The following is a 23,179-nucleotide window of genomic DNA, read 5'->3' as shown; positions in this document are numbered from 1 at the left end:
GCGAATTAGGATGCACCCACACAGAGTTACCATCAATGTTGTACAAAATGTGTTATTTGCGTTTGTATAAATTCGGAAAAGCTAAGCGAAAATACACAATAATACACATAATTACATCAATAGTCACATACAATGAAAACTGGCATTTGATAATATATTTCAGTGCAAAATGCAATGGACAGAAGGGCACATGTTGTGCTAAAAATTAGAGCAAAAAACACAAGTGCTGCAAACAGCGGCCGCTGGTGCTTTAGTCCTTTGTGATGTTCCTGTGTGCTAACGCACATTTTTTACATGAACAGAGCATGATTATAGGGTGTGTTGTAATAACGTAATTTTAAGAATTACACAAAACAAGCAAAACCCGAAATTACCAAAATAATCTGGGCCTAGCTGCTATCTGCAATTTGTTCCTGGGCGTACTGACACTAAATCTGTTCTTTTGATCAATATTGCTAGTATTTAGGTGGACAGTGGCTATGGTGACAGTAGAAAAGTTCCTATTACAATCAGGATTGGAGGCATTGAAAAGAAACTGTCGTCCCATTAGCTCACATAGATTCTCTGGCAAAGGAACCCAGTGGTTACATGGTGATTGATATCAACAGCTTTGCGCAGAGCTGAATGGTCAGATAAGCTTCAGTTACTCGTAGTTTGTGAATACCTAAAAAAAGTTAACTTACACAGTTTATATACAAGTGCTTCAAAAAAATGTGGCAAGTCATTTCAGAGCCGAATAGATATTCATCTTTCAATAGTGCCTAGATGTTGCAAAGGACTGGCAAACATTACCATGAAGGAAATCTATGAACATGTAATCATTTATGGCAGTACAGGAGTTGACATTACAGGATAAAGTATTCACATGGGATATATGACACATGCATGTCAGGTGAGTCATAATTCCTTCTAGCTTTGAAAGACTTGTACTCATATGCATCATTTGAAGGTTTCAAAATAAATCTAAATCCCTACTCTAAGCCTGGGGTATATACTGATTATTATGAGCTAATATGTGTATAATGATTCATTACCTAGGAAAGTGTCTGTCCGGCCCACACATAGCTGAGAAGACAAAACGAGGTGGGGCGCTAAAAAAAAAAAAAAAAAAAAATCAATGTGTATGAAAAATGCCAATGGGAAATGAATGATTATCCCCTTGCTAATATTTGACACAAGTGATTATAATCTTACACCTAACAGATTTCAGTCCAGTTTAGCTTAAAAAGTTCTCAAGAGGAGACTCAAATCCCCTTATAAAGGTACAGTGTCACAATAATTAAGCAATGCACATAAAAGAAGGAGTGTAGCATTGTTTGCATGAATACTCAGGTCCACAAGTTGCAAATGCTATAGATGTAACGAGTGGTGTCTTGTGGGGCCGTGGTGGCGAGATGGGAAGGGAACGGGGGGGGGGGGGGGGGGCAGGAGGGGTGTTGTTTAAAAAAAGAAAACTGCACTTACTTGGCTGCCACTGCCTCTCCTCTGTTCTTCTTACTTCAATGAGGCAGGAACAGGAAGCACCTAGGCTCCCTAGCCAATCACAACGCTGCTTATAGCAGCGTTGTGATTGGTCTGAGCGTGGTGGCTCAGCACCTAGAGAGGGAGTGGGAGCCTGGGAAAGTTCTCTGACTAGTCTGTAATGCAGCTTGGGTGGAGAACATGCAAAGTGCACATGACGGTTTGGCCGGCCCCGGGTTGGCCAGCAAAATTGTCATGCACGCTTAAGTGCACATACCACTCCTCCCCCTGCTGGCTGAGAGCTCAGCCCGCCCCTAATCAAAACTGTGCCAGTACCATAAAAATGAAATGATAATAACACAATGTTATTATCATTTTATTTTATATGTGGGCATTTTATATGTGGGCGACGCTCCTCTGCCTTAGCGGAGGAGCCGCCACTGGATGGAATCCTTCTTTGATCCAGCAAATCATTAATAGTGTGCCCAGCTATTGTTAAGTATGACTCTCACTGAGCTCCACTATTGTGAATGCCACATTCTAAATCTGGTTATTCACTGTCTGGTTTAGAACAGTGGGAAACAAAAGTTGTTTTTATGTCAAAAACAAATTGCAGGCTGCTCTCGTTGGGTTCTCTGGGAGCCTATCAGTAAGTTCTCGGAAACATCCTTTACAACGCAACTTTTACCACGCAGTGCTTTTACATCGCAACTTTTACAACGCAAACCATTACAACGCATTGCGCTGGGGGGCGCTCTAGGATAGGGAATAGATTTAATTTACTATCCAACACCTTCCCTACTATCCACGGGGACTGGAGTTGGAAAAGTAAATTAAACTATTCACTATACAGCACCCCAAAGCGTTTTGCGTTGTAATGGCATGCGATGTAAAAACTGCGTTGTAAACGCATGCGTGGTAAAAGCATGCGTTGTAATGTCATACATCCGTAAGTTCTGGATCTCTGCTCTGAAGGAGAGCAGAGAGCACACCTTTGGAAGGGGGCAGAGGGTGGAGTGGAAGCAGGCCAAGTTTTTATTTTAAATATTTGGGACAGGAAAGAGAGACCATGTTATGTATCGCTCCTCCATTACCCCTATGCTCCTGCATAGAAGTTGAAAGCAGAGGCAGATGATTTTGTGGGCCATATATAAGATAAAATGATTAAAAGTGAATAATGGATATTTTCACCCTGGGGTTCTGAGTGACATTAAAGCAGCTCACTCTTATTGTCTACGTGATGTCACTCTGAGCATCTTGCTGACAACATCCCTGCTATGCACTGTTACTTGTCTATAAAACTTTGGAAAGTTGAATACAAAATTTCAGAACTTTGTTGCACAGGTTGTGAAGTGTTTTGCTTTGCTACATTCACAAACAAACCAGAAAGTTGGTCTCTATTTATGTCACATATATTCGTATTTAACATTAACAAAATTCTTCTCAATCTCAATGCCCTTGTGTATAAAAAAAATTCAAATGATAATCTTGCACAGGATAATTGGTCACACATTTGCCTTTGGGCATAGAAAGGATCTGCAAAAGGTAAACTGCATTCATTTTCAGCATTCATCGGTTTGGTTAAAATAAAGGTTATGTTGCTATCTGGAAAACAAGGACCTCACAATATGCAGAAAACCTTATATGGTTGTAAAATTCTAATTCAAAATGGAAATTCGATGATTTTCACCAGTGAAAACATCCTTTCCACATATACTGTCAGTGTACTAAAAGCTTCCTACCTACCGACTAGGTGTGTGCAGAAGATCCGCTTCAAAACAGGGGATGCATGGTTCACGCCTCTATCAATATTTACTCTCTATTTAGAGGGAGACAGACGGCTGACACTCGACCAGAGATAAATTCTCGGGCTCCGCCGTCGCCTTGCCACTGTGCAAACGTAACTCCTCCCGAAATTATGGTTATTCATCTGCGTCACCTTGAGTGACTGATCTGCGAGCCTGCCTGCGAGGGCTGCCTTTGTGAAAGCCAGCTCAGCAAAAGATTGCCCTTAACACGGTTAACACCCTATGGCATATTGAACAGATTAGATTATGTGGCAATGATGATGTACACAGAGCTTGTGTTTACAGCTCCTGTGGCCACGTATGCTGGCTAAAATTCCACTAACAGTGACAGACATTGTCTGATTTCATTGCTATGCGTTTTGCTACCAAAAAGTCTCTCCTCTCATGGAAGATACACTCAATTTGGTGAGATCTCCAACACTATGGAGGACATCCCTAAAGTTGGGGTGATTCCTCGAGTGCCTTGAAAGTGGAGGAAAATCCTACACAGGGCAGATGGTAAATAATGTTTCCAAATTCTAAATCAGGATACTGGAGGCTCTTTTGCATTGTGATCGTTCGTAAGAAGCTTATGTGAACTGAACATCTACATTTCAGGGACAATTTTCAATGTGGCTCCAGTTGGCTCCAATGGTGTCCTGCATGTAAGTAGATCACACATCCTACGTCAAAGGGAATCATACAGTTAACCCTTTTGCTGCTGGGCCTCCCCTTTGCTTAGCCTATTTTTGGCTATTTGGGGTAGTTTGCGCTTAGGCCCAAGTAACTTTTTGTCCTCATAAGGTATCCACGACTAATTTGCATCCTTTTCTTCTAACATCATGGGGATTTTAAAGGTACCCAGGGTTTACGGATACACCTGGAGCTGACACAAAAATTAGCCAAAATACATCAATTTAAAAACAAAATAGGGAAAAAGTGCTGTGGAAGAAAGTAAATGTAAATGTAAATGTACAGGAATTTATATAGCGCAAATCACCAAGCGGTTTCTAAGCGCTTGCTTAGGGAACCCGTCCTGGTATTCCCCTGTGAGATAACCCCGGCAGGGTATCCGCAAGGTGAAAGCCAGGCATCCCGCCGCGAGGGGCCGTTGTGGAGATTAAGCAAGCTATTGCCCAGAGTCGCAGAGTGTGAACCCGTGAATCGAGTAGGCACCGGAGCGAGAATTGTCGAGTTCATGGACATTTTAGGACTCAAGATCCCACCGAGCCGGGAATTGAACCCTGGTCCCGGGCTGACCTCTGCTTCCAGGTCTGCCTCCTCTAACCAGTGAGCCACACTTCTCCACGTCCACGTCCACGTCTCAAGTGTCTGTTTTTCCCCTGCAAATGGTATAAACAAAGGGTTTGTGGTGCTGAAATCAGCATCTTGCCAGCTTTCAGGTGCAGGCAGACGTTTGTCAGAAAACCAAAATGTTTTACTCAGTTTTAGTATTTTACTGGGACATAGCTTATTTTCGCTACTTTTTTGTGCTTCCAACCTCCTTCCAGTTAGTGGTAGAAATGGGTGCGAAAGCAATGTTGGATCCCGAAAAGCTATATATTTCTGAAAAGTAGACCTAAATTCTGAATTTAGCAAGGGGTCATTTCTGTAGATCCTTAAAGGTTTATTTATAGAAACTAACAGTTGAAAATAAGGAAAATTAAAAATAGTTGAAACAAATGTGATTTTTAACTTCTTCCAATTATGACAGATTTTTAAAGCAATATACCAGTACATCCGCTGGACCCTTCTGGTTGTGAGGATATATAGGACTTGTAGGTTCACGAAGAACATGAGTAACCCAGAGCCAATAACTGAGCTGTGTCTAGCAATGGTTTATTATTGTGTACCGGGTATATAGCAATTCGTTTGGTAAAATATGAAGAGTGAAAATTAGGTATCAAAGACACCTATGCATTTCCAAAATGGGAGCAAAATATGGAGTTTAGAAACAGTAGCTATTTTCACATCTCCGAAATTGTGGGTACCCATACTAGCATATGAAGTACAAGGTATTTTTCAAAGTGACTTCTTTTTTACACATTATCTTACATTTGGAAGGCAGAAATGCATAGAAAGTCAATAGGTAATAACAGTCGTTCTACAATTCTGTATTCCTCCAAGTCCCACAATAAAAATGGTACCTCACATGTGGGGGTAGGTCTAGTGCCCGCCACAGAAAACAGCCCAAAATGCAACGTGGACACACCACAATCTTGCAGTGAAAACTGACCCTTTATTTTGCAAAGAGCCTAGCTGTGGATTTTGAACACTAGCTCTGCCAGCACCAAGGATAACCTAGCAAACCTATACATTTTTGAAAGCTAGACACCCAGGGGAATCCAGGAGGGGGTGACTTGTGTAGCTCTCACCAGGTTCTGTTATCCAGAATCCCTTGCAAACCTAAACTTTGTAAAAAAAAAACACATTTCTGTGATGGAAAGTTATGGAATCTGGGTGGACCCACAAACTTCCACCCACTCCACATTCTCTAAAGTCTCCCGATAAAAATGGTACCTCACTTGTGTGGGTGGGCCAAGTGCCCGCAGCAGGGAACGGCCCAAAATGTCTTGTGGAGACATCAAAATTACCTATCACAAAACAACCTGCAAGGGGGGGGCACCTGGGATTTGGCACCGGCCTCGGCGGCCATCTAGGGAAACCTACCAAACCCACACATTTCTGAAAACTAGACATCTGGGGGGAACCCAGACAGGGTAGGCCTTGCGTGGCTCCCCCAATGTTTTCCTACCCAGAATCCCCCACAAACCTCAAATCTAGCTGACTTTTTTCCTCAAATTTCTGTGTGGGAACTCTGGCCTGACACAAATTTCCTACTACCCAACATTCTCCCAGGTCTCCCAATAAAACTGGTACCTCACTTGTGTGGGTGGGCCAAGTATCTGCGACAGGCAAGGGCCCAAAACGTATTGTGGAGACATCAAAATTACATAACACAAAATGACTTGGTTTTGCAAGGGGGGGCACCTGTGTTTTTGGCCCCAAGCTCAGCATCCATCTAACGAAACCTAACAAACCCACACATTTCTGAAAACTTGACACCCTGGGTAGTCCAGGGAGGTATAGCTTGCGTGGATCTCCCAAAGTTTCCCTACCCAGAATTCCCTGCAAACATCAACTTTAACTAGAAAAATCACATTTCTGCCTCCCCTGTGGACAGAAAGGCCAAAAAAGTGGCCTGACCGGCCTCCGGGGGGGGGGGGGCAGAAAACACATAAACTAAATTGTGCCCCCTTGGAAGTGACCCTTGGCCAAGGGGTCGCTTCCATTGCACAGAAAAATCAAATCCCTAGTGCCTAGTGGGGTTTTCTGCCTCCCCCCCCCGGGGGCAGAAAGGCTGAAAAACAGGCCGAACTGCCCCAGGGGAGGCAGAAAAAACATAAACAAACTTTTTCCCCTTTGGAAGCGACCCTTGCCCAGGGGGTCAATTCGATTACATATAAAATGGATCCCTGGTGCCTAGTGGGGGCATTTCTGCTGCACGATCATGACGCTGTGGGCAATCGTGCAGCAGGAATGCCCGGGGCACTTCTGCTGCACGATCATGACGCAGCGCTCAATCGTGTAGCAGGAATGCCCTGCAAAGAGACATCAGGGGAGAGGAAATACTCTTCCCTCTCCCTCAAAGCAAATGGCTTCCAGCGTGTCTGGCTACTCCTTATGACGTTAGGCCAAGCTGTGTGCACTGATATCATAGGATTGCTGAGGGGGCTGGGGTGGCATTGGAAACTCTTCTGTGCCATCCCTGCTTGGCGGTGTAAAGGGGCTGCCCATGGGGGGAGCACCAGTCCTTCCCCCATTGGTGGGTGCCATGATGGAGCGGTTCCATCATGAGCACACGCTCACCATTGAAGGGGTTAGGAGAACAAATTGAAAGAGATCACGACAAACATGCACTGAATTTTACTTTTGTTGAGGGCTGTGCCATGGAACAATCTATCTGTTTCCAGTTTTTTCCTACAAGATTTCAGTGTCATTCGGTTCACTGTCTATGAAATTACTTTATTAGCTGTAAAGTGCTTCTGTAAAAACTAATACAAATATTGGAACATAAAAAAATACTGACTGTTCTTCTGCAATTATATTTTATTGAGCTATTCTATCTCATCAATTTAAGCAAACATTTACTCATATGCCTATGTGCATCCGGATATGACTGCTTGGGCGTGCTCCAGCTTCTCTCTTGGGTCATATTTGCTCTTATTGGTTTTGGCCTTCCATTTTCTTCATTGCTACTGACTAAAATGCACTACTTGTTTCCCTCTGGCAGTCAAAAGTCATGACACATTTAGAGGGTGCTTAAATCTCAATTCTTTTTCATTGACTTTGTACTGGGATCTTTGGGTACACAACCAATTATTCTCACTCATTCACTCTGTCACAGCTGTGGACTTTTAGAAACATGTGGAAAAGTGTGCACTTCTACTTTCCACAGTAATCTACCCAGAATATTAGTGCTTGGCTGCAGTGTTTTTTAAGCACTATATAAGTATCAAATGGGGAAACAGAAATCAAAAATAATTCCAGAAGATATTCAAGAGCGATTGGAGTAGTTCACACACATCAGTGTTAGGATCCATACTCCTGCCAAAGCAAAAGTTTCACAATATAGTTTACTTTTGTGAGAAATTTCCACCTGGTTGTGCTGAAACATCAAAGCCAAAAACCTCCTTTTGAGCTTTGATGAACATACACTTAATTAGGGGCCGTATTACTTGGGTTATATTACTTACCATGCACAACGTTTTTTTTTACATAGTGGTAATATGCGCTCAGGTCATTTTTAAACAAGGTACACAAGATTTGACTGCTGTAAGTAGCACTTAAAATCCTTGAGTGCCAAACATTTATTAGGAATTGCTGTTTTATGCGTAAGTCAGGCTGTTTAATTGAGGAACTCGCATACCAGTCACAGTTGAGCATATCAGTGGTATTTTAATGCTAAAGTATGACTCTTTATATGAGTATTTTACAAAAACAGTGGTTATTCACCATTTGCATGCCTCAGTATGCCTGCTTCAGCTCTATATATTTAACAAGTTGTTTATAAAACCCAACTTGGTACAAAAAAGATTCTCTCACCCATGGAAAGCAAAATAGCAAAGGGAAAAAATTGCCTCTTAATATAAATTAAAAAAAGAATAGCTGAGGTTTATTTTTTACAGATTTTTATGTCTAGTCCCTCCTTCAAGCTGAACACACAGAGAGTAATGTAATCTGAGCCCATGCACTCGACATGGTTCCTGAATATCAAGGACAACATTTTGAATCCATTTATAGATCTTCCAAATGTGTAGATGTGTAATTAGGTATAGTAAATCTATATTTCCTCTACATGCACTCACATTTCGATGTTTTGGTCTTTGATATTTTGTTCACGATATTCTTTCATCGGGATACTGATAGCCTCAATAATCAATAGTACAATCATGCATTCTAAGCGGTTTCTCCCTTACCCATTTTAAAAGCCTGTAAACCAGCACAGAGATGAGCAACATGGAGACTACCTGTAAATCAGCAAGGAGCAGATGTTTAAAAAATGTTTTTTCCAGACTGTAAATGTGAATCATAAAGTGACTATTTTATTCATCCACTGTCAATGCATCTCTGTGTGGTTTTGGTGACATTTTCTGAAAATAAATCATGGGACCAGATTTTAAATATGTTTGATTCATCCTGCAGTACAGCTGGCTATCCTAGAGGGAATGTGGTGTAGAAATTCAAATGTGACTGCATAAATAAATTTACCAATATCAACATCATCACCTTTCCTCAAAAGTTAATATGTTGAACTCTAGGAAGGGTACTCAACTAATGCTTTCAAAATATCCTCAACTTGGGAAGACAGACTGTTTCCAGTCAGTACTGACTCTTAAGGATCGTACCCGGCTAGCTGGAGCAGGATTGCATCACATTGATTCAGATCATAAGTTTGATATCCCGATGTTAGAGGAGATTTGCACCAATCAAATCGCTTATTTTGGAGGATTCTGTTTTAAGCCAGTTTGCACATTCAACATAATTTCCAGATCATCTGCATATGTATACATTGGAAAACCAAGTCCATGGAGCAGGTGTGTCAAGGGAATCAAATGCAACTTAAACTATAAAGGGGGTGAGGAGCCTTGAGCGACTCTCCTCTGCAGTTGTTCGTAAGATGAGGTGTAGGAGCCAAAAACACACTTATATCTTTTGGAGGGACAAGACCTAAGACTCCGCCTGTGATATTACAAGAATGTCAAGCAAAGCAGGAGAATATAATGCTCAATGGTGTTTAATTCCGTCAACACATCTAGCTGTTCATCAACACTGCCTAAGGTACCAAGTATCTATTAATCATCGATCACAGGCAATTGCTGCTTATTTCCCAGTCCTGGCCAAAGACTGGCATGAAGTGGATGTAAAAGAGCCTTTCCTTCCATAAAATGTTGAGCTGTCTAGTTGTGGCCCTCGCCAAGAGCTTAATAGGATAATCCAAGAGACGTATAGGGCGAAATCTTCCTGCATCATCTGAATTGAGTGATGGGCTCCTTAAGCAACAGGCAAACAACTGCAGATGACAGTTTTAGAGGGACAGAAATATAGGTCTTATAGCTTTCGTGGCCAGACCAGTACCCTCAGAGTATTGTGTTTTTATCTAGGAACCTAAATCGATATTTCTATGTTATCGCCTTGTTCGGCTATAATCAATAATATCCCTATAAAGGCATAGCGAATCATATCCATTTTAGTCGTAGCCCATGCAGTCACATTAAGCAAGGCTACTTCCCCGGACTCCTAGAAAGCACAACGAGTTCTCTAAACAAACCAAACCTCCAGCAACCTGGGAAATCCCCCTTGCTTTTGTTTTGATTTCATCCTAGAACTCCTGTAAAGCACTGTAAGAAGGGCCAGTTCTTAGTGACATCTTTATTGACGTCTTATGTCCAACCTTACGTCAAACCCGGCACCTTTCAGGTATAAATATACCAACGTTGCCTTAAGCAAACACACGGTGGTGGTTTTGGAGCAGAGCAGCTATCTACTTGCCCGAGAGCCCAGCTGATGCGAGAGCCCACGGACGCTGCCCCTCCCTTTTGACGCACTGAGAGAGACGCTGTCTTTTCTCCTGCCGAGAAATCCAGCTCCGGTGTTTCCAGATACCTTCGCGGGTTACTGGGATATCGAGTCCTGAGAGAGAGATACAAGACCTCCTGCTTTCTATTACCCAGGTACAGAGCTGACTAAACCCTTAAAGAGAATTCTTGAGTCAGATTCTTGGCAAAACCAACTTAACTTAAACTGCTACTTACTTACTCCTTCCCACGTATTTGCTTAGGTCAGGTACACCGGGGTAGGCGTATTTAGAAGCACCAGTTGAGTACGTTAGTCAATGTATATATGTATATATATTTTATCTATTTTAAAGTATCATATGGCTAAGAAACCATATCAATGCTTTTACAGTATTATTTTATAATCCTCCTTTTACTGTACGCACTTTACTTTACTACGAGTATTGCAATCGTGGCAATTCATTTCTCTTGCATGAGAAAGAAGACTGCTCAATAAATTACACCTTTTATTGAAAACGCCCGTCACTCTTTTCTCTGCACTCTGGTGAAACTAAGTATGCACACTTTACTGAGTGAAATAGCTGTCTATTGTTTTCACACGACTCTAGAGATACACTCTTATTCTGAGGGAGCAAAGTTGTCATGTTTTATGGTTGTCAGAAGCTAATCCCTTCTTGTCTAATCAGGAAAGTTAATTCCTTCTTGAACATTCGAGAAAGTTTCTAGTGACCTCTGAGCTAGCTGGCAAACCTTAAGTCTAATATAGTCAGTAAAGACCTAGTCGACCTCAGTCCTAAGTCTACACTGCTGAATATATTATTCCAATGCGCAGAGCCTATTGGGAATATAGGAACTACACTACATGGCGCCCAACGTTTGGTAAGGCGATAAATCTAACGCAAGACGTTAGAGTAACTCAGTCGTGCTTTTTCACACAGAACCCCTTTTTTCCCGTAAATACTCCAAAAGACGTCTGGAGTGGGTAAAAGGTTAAAATCCGCTGGAACTTAGTAGGAAGAGATTCCTATGTATAGTTTTTGGTTTAGTCAACGTTGAAGGATACAGTGTTCCAAAATATTGTGCAACTAATCTTTTGTTTCCTTGAAACTTGATCTGCAACAAAAAAACTTTCTGTCAGTAAAATGCCTGACGGAGACGAAGAAAGAGATGCTAGAGCGTCTCAACTGTTGTTGGAAGACACAACTCTCCAACAGAATGACCCGGATGCTATACTCATTCCGGTCAATATAAGAAGAACTATAACTATTAAACTTATAGAAAACGGACTGACATCAAGAGGTGGCACAGTCATATTCGTAATTGAGGCCCATGAATAACGGCAGACAGAGGTATTCTATTCATGGATAAACTTTCAAGCAGCAAACGCTGTCACACACGACTTCCACTATTACAAAATAGAGGAACCTCCGGAAGAGTACACCCCTTTCGAGGAGGTGGAAATCCCATTAAAATACCAAGAGCACCTGCTCTGGTTTAAAGGGGCCCTAAAACATAACAATCACATCACCAGGCTCAGTCCACTAGGTAGACCAGGAGCAACGTGGCCGGTTCTAGCCAGCTACACCACATCCAGACATCGAAAAGATGTCAGACCGGGAACTTTTAGCCCAGCTAAAAGTACAAATTAAAATACATAGACAATTAGTCCAATATGTAATGCGGACTTCAACAGTCCAACCAGCTATTAACATTCCACAGCTGACCCCTCATCCGGGGAACACAAACAAAATTACACCACAGAACATACAATCATGTCTGGGTAAAGTACCCGCAAAACGGGAACAAATTCCATTCTGGTTAGCACAAAAAATCACTCAAATAGAGGCAGTATTTCCGGATACTACACCTACTGAGAAACACAGAATTCTGACTATCTGTCTTCCAATGGGGATCGCACCACATGTGGAGGACTGTGACACTTGGGGCACAGTCTTTGCTTCCATTTACACAAAAACACATGGTGTTCCGTCCATGGCGGTTATACCAGATGTGCTAAGACAGATTCAAAATGAATACGGTCCAGAACCTGCTTTAACTCTGGGTATGAAATTACTGAAAGACTTCAAGCAGGTCTTATTAGCCAACATAAAAGGAGAAGCAGCATCTGTGGCGATCCGCCAGAAATTGAAAGAAACAGATATAGCAGACCAACCAATTGAACTTGCTAGAATCATAGAAAAATCCTATGAAGAACTAGGAAGAGATAGTTTGGGTGGGAAACCAGTAAAACACCAACTAACTGAAAATCCTGAAAAGATATTTATCAAAAATAATCTAAACACTCCAAAAAAGAGCTGGGAAGGAAATAAACAATCCACTCCCAAAGAAAAACGATTCCAGTCCAGAGGAAGGTCTCCTCGGCGGAGAGAAAGATCTCCGGACCAAGGACACAAGTCTCCCCAGAGGGAGCCCTCTGAGAAAAGATACAACCTTAGAAATAGGGATAATCTGAAAAAACCTGATAGATATCAAGATATTGATACACGTCCCTCTCGATCGTTTCAGACTTCCTCGCAGAAATCGGAAAAAAGGAATCTGCTCAAAGTAAAAAATTACAATTTCCAAGAAAGAAGGTAGCCAGTATTAAAATAATCAAACATTCTGAGGATACTGAGGACACAACTGAAACACGGAGAGTGGGCCCAGACAATGCTAGACAGCGCAGCAGAAGTGACAATAGCTCGCAAGAGCCTGATGAATCTTCTGGAGACAGTGGACACGAATGAATACATTCAGGTGGAAACTGCAGATACCAGAGTTAGCAAACCTCATAAAATATACGAAATAACATTACGCATAGAGGGAGATAAGACTAGGAAAGTAAGGAGTATATTTTGGGATAACCTTTCCAAAGGCTATGACATCCTTTCAGCGGAAAAAGACTGGCCACCAGAGTTTGTCAGGGAGTGCCCTCATGGCGAAGAAATGATTATGCCTGCCTTCTCAAATCATATTTCAATTCATAAAAAATATACATATGCAAGAAAATGGGCAGTAGCCCAAGCTCCTGCATTATATAAAAATTATGTAGGATGGGATGAGGACTCTCCTCCTCACAAAAGCCAGTTAAAATGTCAACCAACTGCACAAAGGCAGTACCCAATTAAGCAAGATGCTAAAAAACAAGTCAGGGAGATCTTAGATCAACTTGAATACCAGGGGGTGATTGAAACATGCACCTCACAAATGAACAATCCTTTGTTTCCTGTCTCCAAACCAGACGATTCATATTGTCTAGTTTTGGACTACAGACACCTTAACTCATGTTGCAAAACATTTGCAGTACAAAACTCACACAGAGCAGCACTAATGAATAACATCGTGCGCAAAAAATACAAAACATTGCACCTGAAAGCAGGTATTTGACCGCTTTCTCAATAATGGGGTCGCAGAAAAAATTTCTGTCGACTCCCACAGGGATTCAAGAATAGCCCAGGATTATTCTCAGCAAGAGTAACAGAGTTACTACAAATATATGATGATGAAGCATTATCGTATGTCGATGACATCTATCTAACAGATGATGACTTGGATACTCACTTGAAAAGAGTAAACACCATAATACTTGGGTTTGCAGCAGAGGGTTACAAATTCAACTTTAAAAAGTCACAAATTGCCTATCTAACAGTCCTGTTTTTAGGATATGAATTATCAAGTGAAGGCAAAAGCCTAGCAGACAATTTCTTAGAGAAGTGCGCTGTACTCCAAGCACCTAAAATGCTGAAGAACTTACAATCAATACTAGGTTTCCTGAATTTCGGAAGAACTTACATTCTAAATTATGCAGAGAGGGTTAAACCTCTCTATGAATTAATAAAACCTGATTTTAAACCAATCAATTGGACTCAAAAACATGCGAAAACACACGCAACCTTGTAATCAGAGTCATCCCAGGAAGATGCGGATTCACGTACCTGACCTCTAATGAGGGAGAAACGGTACCAATAGCTTACAAATCAAATTTGTATACACAAGCTGAAAAAACATTCAGTCTTGCGGAAAATGTTGTAAATGCGGTTCAAACAGCTGTAGCAAAAGAAAGAGACCAAGCCCAAGGCAGACAGATAACTGTTTTAACAGCAGAATCAGCCTTTGAGGCATTAACAAGCCCACGAAATTTGAGTACCGTGGCATTAGATCCAAAATTGATACAATGGGAAAATTCTCTTGCTACAGAAAAAGTGAAATACTATTTTGACCCGGAAATGAAAAAATTAAAAAATCTAAAATATGAAGAAGAATATCCTCTGCCAATCAAAATTCTGCCTCTCAAACAGTACAAATGTGTAATCTACATGGACAGATTTGCACAACACTACGATGTAAAGAAAAATTCCTACAACGCAGCGTACGCGATTGTTAAAGGTCGCTGGCGCTTAGGTAAATTCAGACCATTAATTACCAAAACTGAATCACTCAGAAACTGTTCAACTCAGCGAGCTGAAATAAGATCTTTAAAGATGGCGCTTGAAAATGCCGATCGCGAATTCCCGACACTAATAGTGTGCGATTCGCATTACTGCGTCAAATCTTACAATAATGACTTGCAGAACTGGGTTCAAAATGATTACAAAGATGACACAGGTGCCACAATAAAGCATAAAAAGCTTTGGGAACAGGTAGTTCTTTTGCAGAAAGAACTACAAAAGACTCACGTGATACATACACTGAGTCATCAGCGTGATGGCGTTCACGTTGCAGGGAATTCATTGGCTGACTCAGCCACAGCGGAAGCAACTAATCCGGCTTCTGTAGCCACAAAAAAGCGTTCAGAAAAATACATAGACGGGGAAACCATGCTGGCGGTAAAAACGTCTTCAAAAGGCGACTGTGCAGCATTACCCGTGAACTATCCACTCAATTATACATACATAATCGATGCAAACTCCGTTCCTTTTGCTCGAATCCTTGGAGTGGGGGATAGAGTAATTCCAAACACGAACAGGAGAATCTTCTTGACTCAAGAAGCACATATGGGATTAGGTCTAAGGCACCAGAAGATCAATGAATCTCTGAAAGAATTACAATCAGAATACTGGTGGCCGGGAATGAGCCTGCAACAACACAAATGTGCAATAAACTGTCCAAACTGCAACAGAGATCGCAGTGGCGAACCGGACGGAGTATTGCCATGGCTCTTCGTTTAGATAGCATGAGGCTATAAAAATGAAGCGTCCCAATATTATTTTTTAAGACTAGATTCACTTAAAATGTGGCCCCAGCGCTCGGCTGACGCCAGAGCTGTTATAAAAGATTTGCGAGTCTATATCGGCATATACGCAATTGGCATGCTACATTCTGACCAGGGTCCTGCTTTTAGCTCTCGAGCTTATAAGGAGGCCATGACCAGCACGGGCATTGCATTGCGTTACTCTTGTCCCTTCCATCCTGAGGGAAATGGGATTGTGGAAAGAAAAAACCGAGACATAAAGCAATCTATAACGGCGAGGGTATTAGGTTCGGGTGATGGGTGGGTCCAACATTTAACAAGTGTCCAACGTAGTCTTAACAATCTGCCAAGAAATTCTCTAAAAGGTTTCAGTCCGTACGAACTATTTTTCGGGACTAGAATGCATATTCAGGACTTAGATAGTCAGACTTCAGTGGTAGAAGAAAAATGCTTTGATATCAAAGATCGTTTGGCTATTTTACAGGACTTAAATGAAACAAGAAAAGACCTGAGCAACGTAAAGTTAAAACAGCAGCCAACAGCCACTGAAGATAAACCACCTGTCCCAGCAAGGCCTGTCTGGATTCCAAAGATTGGGGATCTGGTCAGAGAGAAGATCGCGGTGAAGAAGGAATTTGGGCCTTCTTACAGAAAAGCAGTACCTGTCTTAGCTGTCAGCGGAACAAGATCAGTTGTACTACCGCCCCTTGCTGGTAAAAAGGAGAACCGAGTTGTATCGATCGACCTGGTAAAACCACAATCATGTGGCCAATAATAAGTAGTAGGCCCAGTGGACTCCCAAGAAATAGCAGAATACCAAAATTTGCTACAATTCAAGAGGTTCAAACTGAGAGACTAATCACAATTGATAAACCTGCAGTGAATAAAAAAGGACTAGGCAACAATGCCATGGAACTTGTGCCTCTTGAAACCCAAATTGCAACAGTTCGTCGAGAAACACCAGTCTATAACGATGTAGCCTCAGACGGTGCTAATGAAACAAAGAAAATTGCAAAAGCAAATGAAAATCCGGAAGCAATTCCAACAATTGAGAGAACTGCATCTGGCTACTTCATCAACTTCGATGACTTTTCTGAGGATCCAAACGAGCCTGAAGAACAGCCTACAACAAAAACTTTTAAAGAAAAAGTAACAGAACTCTTTCATCAACTCAAAGAAACCTATCTGATTTCTCCATGGATTGAATTTTGGATTGTGTTAGGTGTACTTTTCCTCCTGCTTTGGCTCATCATGGTTCTTTGTTTGGGAAAATTCAATGAAGAAAAATACAGTACAATGGACACAGCAAGTCAGAACATCAACTTGGCCCTAAAGCCACACAAGTCATCTCACATCGAGAAAAGAGAACTATCATCAGTGAATGTCACAGCCAATCCAATACCAGGTGGGGTAGCTTGGGACAAAACGGATTACGAAATCTATGGCCCGGTCGAGCTCTTGAAATATCCACACCAGTTCAAGGTTTCATTAAGTGACTTTGTAAAACCGAGCACATTCTCTGATGATTGGGACTTTGAGAGTATTAATGATATGATGTCAGATTTAGTAATGTCAGCAAAATTTACAGAACATGATTATTTACGGGGTTCATCGAATTATGAAGAAATGTACTGCTACAACCACTTTGCACATCACTATTTGCATAAATCTGCTCAGCCTAGAAATGTTTTTAATTATAATCAATGGGAACATTGTGCAACTCCACCAAAAGGTAGTTCGAAAACATTTTATGAGAAATTCTCATACTTCTCAGGGTTTAACACAAGTGATGCAGAAACGTTTTATTTCAAACTGTTAAATAAGACAGGGGTAAAAACAATGCTGACAAATACTAAATTGATTTATTCAGAAACATTTTATGAAAAAAGGACTACATTTGGTTTTGATTTTTGGAAAGAGAACATTAAAACAAAAACCATCTGGGGTACCAAAGATTGGCAGGTCCAAGGTTTAGAATCATTATTTAGAGCCTGCATGATCCCAGAACAAATTATATTCTTAAATGACACCATTCAACAGACAACATGTCTTGGCCTAGCCAAAATTAAAGACTTAAACAAACCGTCTATTCCAAAGCCAACACCTGACAGTAATAGCACTACAGATGTTGAGATAGACGTATCCCATATTTTTAACCAAAACAGAACACATCCTGATTGGAAAAAATGGTTGATCTGGCCCACAGACACAAATAACTGTCATGATAGATTCCTGAACAAAACACAGGGGTTCAAATTGACCAGGCCAGACCCTAGATACTCCCAGAGACAACATCCAGGGATAGTTACAACATACAGTGTAGGAAAACCCTGCCTCGAATGGTTACAGAAATCCACACTGGCAGAAATTAAGCAACACTTGACTTTACTTAAAGAAGGTGCTGACTTGTGTGATTTCATCATGGGACCACGCAAACAGCGTCAAAAACGTTTCATAGCGGCCGGTGTATACGCTGCGTACAACGAAGCTTGGAAAGTAATGCAAATTGAAACAGCAGAAAAAATACGAGAAATTGATCGTATTAATTTGGAAAAATCCCTTTCTGTTGTGGACAATGGGTTAATGACTCTGTCCTCTAGAATATATTCACTAGACAGTATTGTATCATCTGCTATTGATATAATAGAGCAGGACTTACTAATGTTACAACACGGTCAGTCCCAATTACGTTCTATTGTACAGCTTGGCTGGACGTTGCAAAATCTGCGTTCAGGCTACATGCCATGGCGTTTAATCAACACAACGTCATTATTTTCAATCTTTAACCTTACTGATGAACAAATCAGTTTGGCACAAAAAGGAGCAGACTATACGATTCTGAGCATTGAAAAACTTGAGAGATTACCATTGACAATGTCAGAGAGACCTGTCATTGAATGGATAATACACGGGATAATTACAATTCCGATAACAACTTTCTAATTTAAATACTGCCAAGAGTATATACCAGCGGGCCAGTATGAAAGGTTGGGTAAAGGGTACATTAAGTCATCATGGAAATTACCTTATACACACACATGTTATAGTGCAAAGAGACAGAATGTATTTCTTAGTGGTAACAATTGTAAACACTTACTAAGTGGTATACTTCTGTGTCAAGGTATTAACTTACATAGGGCCTGTGAGGGGCCTTCAAATAACCTTTCATGTCACCAGCATGGCACACCTGCAACACAAATAGAGCCATTCTTTAGACGGCTTTCTAACAGAAGCTATATTCTAATAGTGGACCACAGCTGTTGTGGCATGGTGTCAGGAAAAGCTTATCTTGTGAGCGTTAGTTCCATGGTCACTTGCTGTATGCAAGTATTGTATCCAAACAGCACTCCAGACACGGAGGCAAAAATGTGGGCTTCTTTGAATATCTCTTCTATTCGAAATGATACTTTAAGCAGAATAAAGTCTGTCCTTTTACAGACAACGGTGCCCTTAACGTCATCAAAAGAAACGTATGATCTACAAGTTGCAAGGACAACGGCAGAGATACATAGCCTTTTATCAACAAATTGCCTAGTGCATTTCGCAGAAATGCTAAGCCAAATCCTAAATATGTCTGATACCAGTGGTATCCCACATATATTTAAGACAATTTTTTCGGGACTGTTAACACCCTTCAAAACAGTTCTGGGCATTTTTCCTAATTTTGTCCATTCTGTCTTTGGCGGCCTACCACTCCTTTTGGGACTCGTAGCAGGAATTTTATTTTTGATACTTCTGCTCCGATATGGCAAGCCAAGTCGCAGACAAGACTCCAGCAACAATGGAAGAAACGATCCTAGCTATACGCTATCGGGACCGCATAACTAAAGTCCTTGGATTAGCCCGGCTAAGAGATCTGAATATGACCTGGTTTCTTTCATTTAGACCCATCTGGCAGAATTGCATCTTACCTGTGCTTCGATGTATGCTATGCGGAGAAGAATGCGTGTTGGACGTCTGTCTTACACTATCATCAGCAGTACCATTGGATACAGATACTTTGCTAAGTCCTGTAACGGCTCATGCATCGTGTTGTCCCCAGCGGCTACCCATTCGGATGACGGCATTCGTTGAGACTTCACCACTACGATTAGGGGGTAGTGAAGTACAAGATGAGAGCAACATCACCCAGGTACGACCTTCTGTGAGCATTGCTGATCCTGACATCGATGATAGCAATCCTTTTCACGACTGCACAGTTGCGGCATTTTCCAACTTGGTCGAACTTTCACCTGAAGCGGTAGACCACTTTTTTGAAAGCCTGTCTGAAATTATGTTCTCCCCTGAACAAAAAGAATAACTTTTAAGCGACAAGTACACAGCATTCCCTGAACTCTGAATTCGGCCTTCGGCTTTGATAAACAAAAGCTACTGAAAATATTTGGAACTATATTTTTTTTCTCTCTCTCTCCCCTGAAAGCAAAATTATTTTTTTCCAAACTTCAAAATATTTACCTTTTTCTGGCACGTGTACTCTGCTTAAAGTAGAACTATTCTTAGAGAACAGAGCTTCTATTTTTAGGAACTCTAGAGACAATATATTACCTCAGCCTCTAGCACATTTACAGCAACTGTATTTATATGCGATGGAATGGTCTCGACCTTCTATTCTGTATTAAGAGCCATTTCATGTGTAAATTTCGCAAATCATTCATGCTGATATATAAATCCATCTTTTACTGAATGATTACACTGCTTGAAAAGCGTACAGTACCAATAATCCTTTTTCATGTATTTCGTATACACCATTTCAAATGCAGAAATTGTATTTTGGGGTGGGTTGGAATACACATGCACCTTTTATATGTTTAATATTGCTTAGTTTTAGTAATGATGGACATTAGATCGTGGAGTGGGTATTGTGTTTTTATCTAGGAACCTAAATCGATATTTCTATTTTATGCCCTTGTTCGGCTATAATCAATAATATCCCTATAAAGGCATAGCGAATCATATCCATTTTAGTCGTAGCCCATGCAGTCACATTAAGCAAGGCTACTTCCCCGGACTCCTAGAAAGCACAACGAGTTCTCTAAACAAACCAAACCTCCAGCAACCTGGGAAATCCCCCTTGCTTTTGTTTTGATTTCATCCTAGAACTCCTGTAAAGCACTGTAAGAACGGCCAGTTCTTAGTGACATCTTTATTAATGTCTTATGTCCAACCTTACGTCAAACCCGGCACCTTTCAGGTATAAATATACCAACGTTGCCTTAAGCAAACACACGGTGGTGGTTTCGGAGCAGAGCAGCTATCTACTTGCCCGAGAGCCCAGCTGATGCGAGAGCCCACGGACGCTGCCCCTCCCTTTTGACGCACTGAGAGAGACGCTGTCTTTTCTCCTGCCGAGAAATCCAGCTCCGGTGTTTCCAGATACCTTCGCGGGTTACTGGGATATCGAGTCCTGAGAGAGAGATACAAGACCTCCTGCTTTCTATTACCCAGGTACGGAGCTGACTAAACCCTTAAAGAGAATTCTTGAGTCAGATTCTTGGCAAAACCAACTTAACTTAAACTGCTACTTACTTACTCCTTCCCACGTATTAGGCTTAGGTCAGGTACACCGGGGTAGGCGTATTTAGAAGCACCAGTTGAGTACGTTAGTCAATGTATATATGTATATATATTTTATCTATTTTAAAGTATCATAAGGCTAAGAAACCATATCAATGCTTTTACAGTATTATTTTATAATCCTCCTTTTACTGTACGCACTTTACTTTACTACGAGTATTGCAATCGTGGCAATTCATTTCTCTTGCATGAGAACGAAGACTGCTCAATAAATTACACCTTTTATTGAAAACGCCCGTCTCTCTTTTCTCTGCACTCTGGTGAAACTAAGTATGCACACTTGCCTGAGTGAAATAGCTGTCTATTGTTTTCACACGACTCTAGAGATACACTCTTATTCTGAGGGAGCAAAGTTGTCATGTTTTATGGTTGTCAGAAGCTAATCCCTTCTTGTCTAATCAGGAAAGTTAATTCCTTCTTGAACATTCGAGAAAGTTTCTAGTGACCTCTGAGCTAGCTGGCAAACCTTAAGTCTAATATAGTCAGTAAAGACCTAGTCGACCTCAGACCTACGTCTACACTGCTGAATATATTATTCCAATGCGCAGAGCCTATTGGGAATATAGGAACTACACTACAAGAGGAGGGGTCTTCCTGGGGATTATGTGGGTTTCCTAAACGTCAAAGGTTTCTCTCAAACCTGAAGAATTAGAAAGTTTTCTTATAAAAGCCTGGTAATGGGGCACAACTGTTTTAAGGGAGATTTGGCTTTGGCATTTCCTCAGCCAATATAACATCTGTGTTTCCCCTATTTTCATTAAAGAAGAAGCTGTAACAAGAAATGCCTCAGACTTGTCCGTCCGGACAAATAATGTAGGCAAAGACTCCAGCATTCCGAATAATTCCTGTGAGATGTTTTTGCAGTTTCTGATCTTAGCTGAGAAAAACAGGTTCCTTTTCTTAAATGGTGGAGATACTGATTTGTTTGCAAATTCACTCTAATACTTTCTCCAATTTGATTCCAGGTTACAAAAAGCACAGTTCTCCCTTTTCAAGACAGGCATAAACTACTTGCACTTCTGAGATTTGGCCCGAACATGAATTGTCTCTGATGTTGCTAGCTCATCAACAGACAACCTGCTGACTTTTCCATATAATTTTCAAGCTGCATCATAGATTGTCTAACACTGTCTCTGAGCTAGTCAGAGGCGATTGCTTGTCAAGGTAGCTGAGCAGCTCTAAGGCTGTAATGTTCTTTTAAGGGCTAGAAATTCCAAGACTGGATGAAGAATATTTTAGCAATAGCCTAAAATGCTAAAGGTCATGAACATCCAAAGGATGCTAACTGGTGTGGCTAAAGTTAATCTAATTCAAGTACTGAAAATCAAGTCCAGTGTATGCCTTGCTGTGTAAAATGCGCCCAACACACCTTGAACTAAATAAAAAACTGCAATTTTATTCAGGAATTGTTGAACAGTGGTATTGTAGTGGCATTTGAATAATGCTTTACAACTTCTAACAAGGAAGGATCAGTAACTAGCTACTCGATTTTATTATATATGGTTGCAAGAATGTTGTTTAAGTTACAATGTATGTTTAGTATGTTTAGTTGTCACAGGTAAGTTTCAGAGGTGTGCTCCAGTGATGCCACAGCAGGCATGAGAATAGATTAAAAAAAAAAGTGTTCAAGGGAGAAGATCATAAGTTCCACTTGCACCCTAGTGCATCGTGTACCCTGAGACCAGTTAAAGTTTTGTTTCAAGGAACAACCAGGCCTTTGTTGCTTTTCTAAATTCTATGTAACTGATGAATAATTTAGAAGGGTGTGCTATAGTTTGTATGTTTGTACAAAAAAAGAGCTTCTTCTGATGCGGGATCTTTTAAATGAGAGAATGATCAAGAGCAGGGCCAATCGATGACTGTACAGATTAGTTTGGATTATAGGAATATAAATCCTGCTCCATTGATCACATGGTGGGAAATGCCAAGAGCTTTGTGAGAGAGTCAAGGGAATCCTTATAGCCCTATTTATGACAGTCCATACAGGAAAGCACTAGGCATAAGCTGAAAGATTATACATTGCATGAATACATGAACTAAAACATACTATTAATTGATGATGCCCTTACCTGGTCAATGCCAACATG

Source organism: Lissotriton helveticus, chromosome 8 (assembly GCF_964261635.1).
Source record: "Lissotriton helveticus chromosome 8, aLisHel1.1, whole genome shotgun sequence".
NCBI classification, from domain to species: Eukaryota; Metazoa; Chordata; class Amphibia; order Caudata; family Salamandridae; genus Lissotriton; species Lissotriton helveticus.
This window is presented reverse-complemented; position numbering follows the sequence as displayed.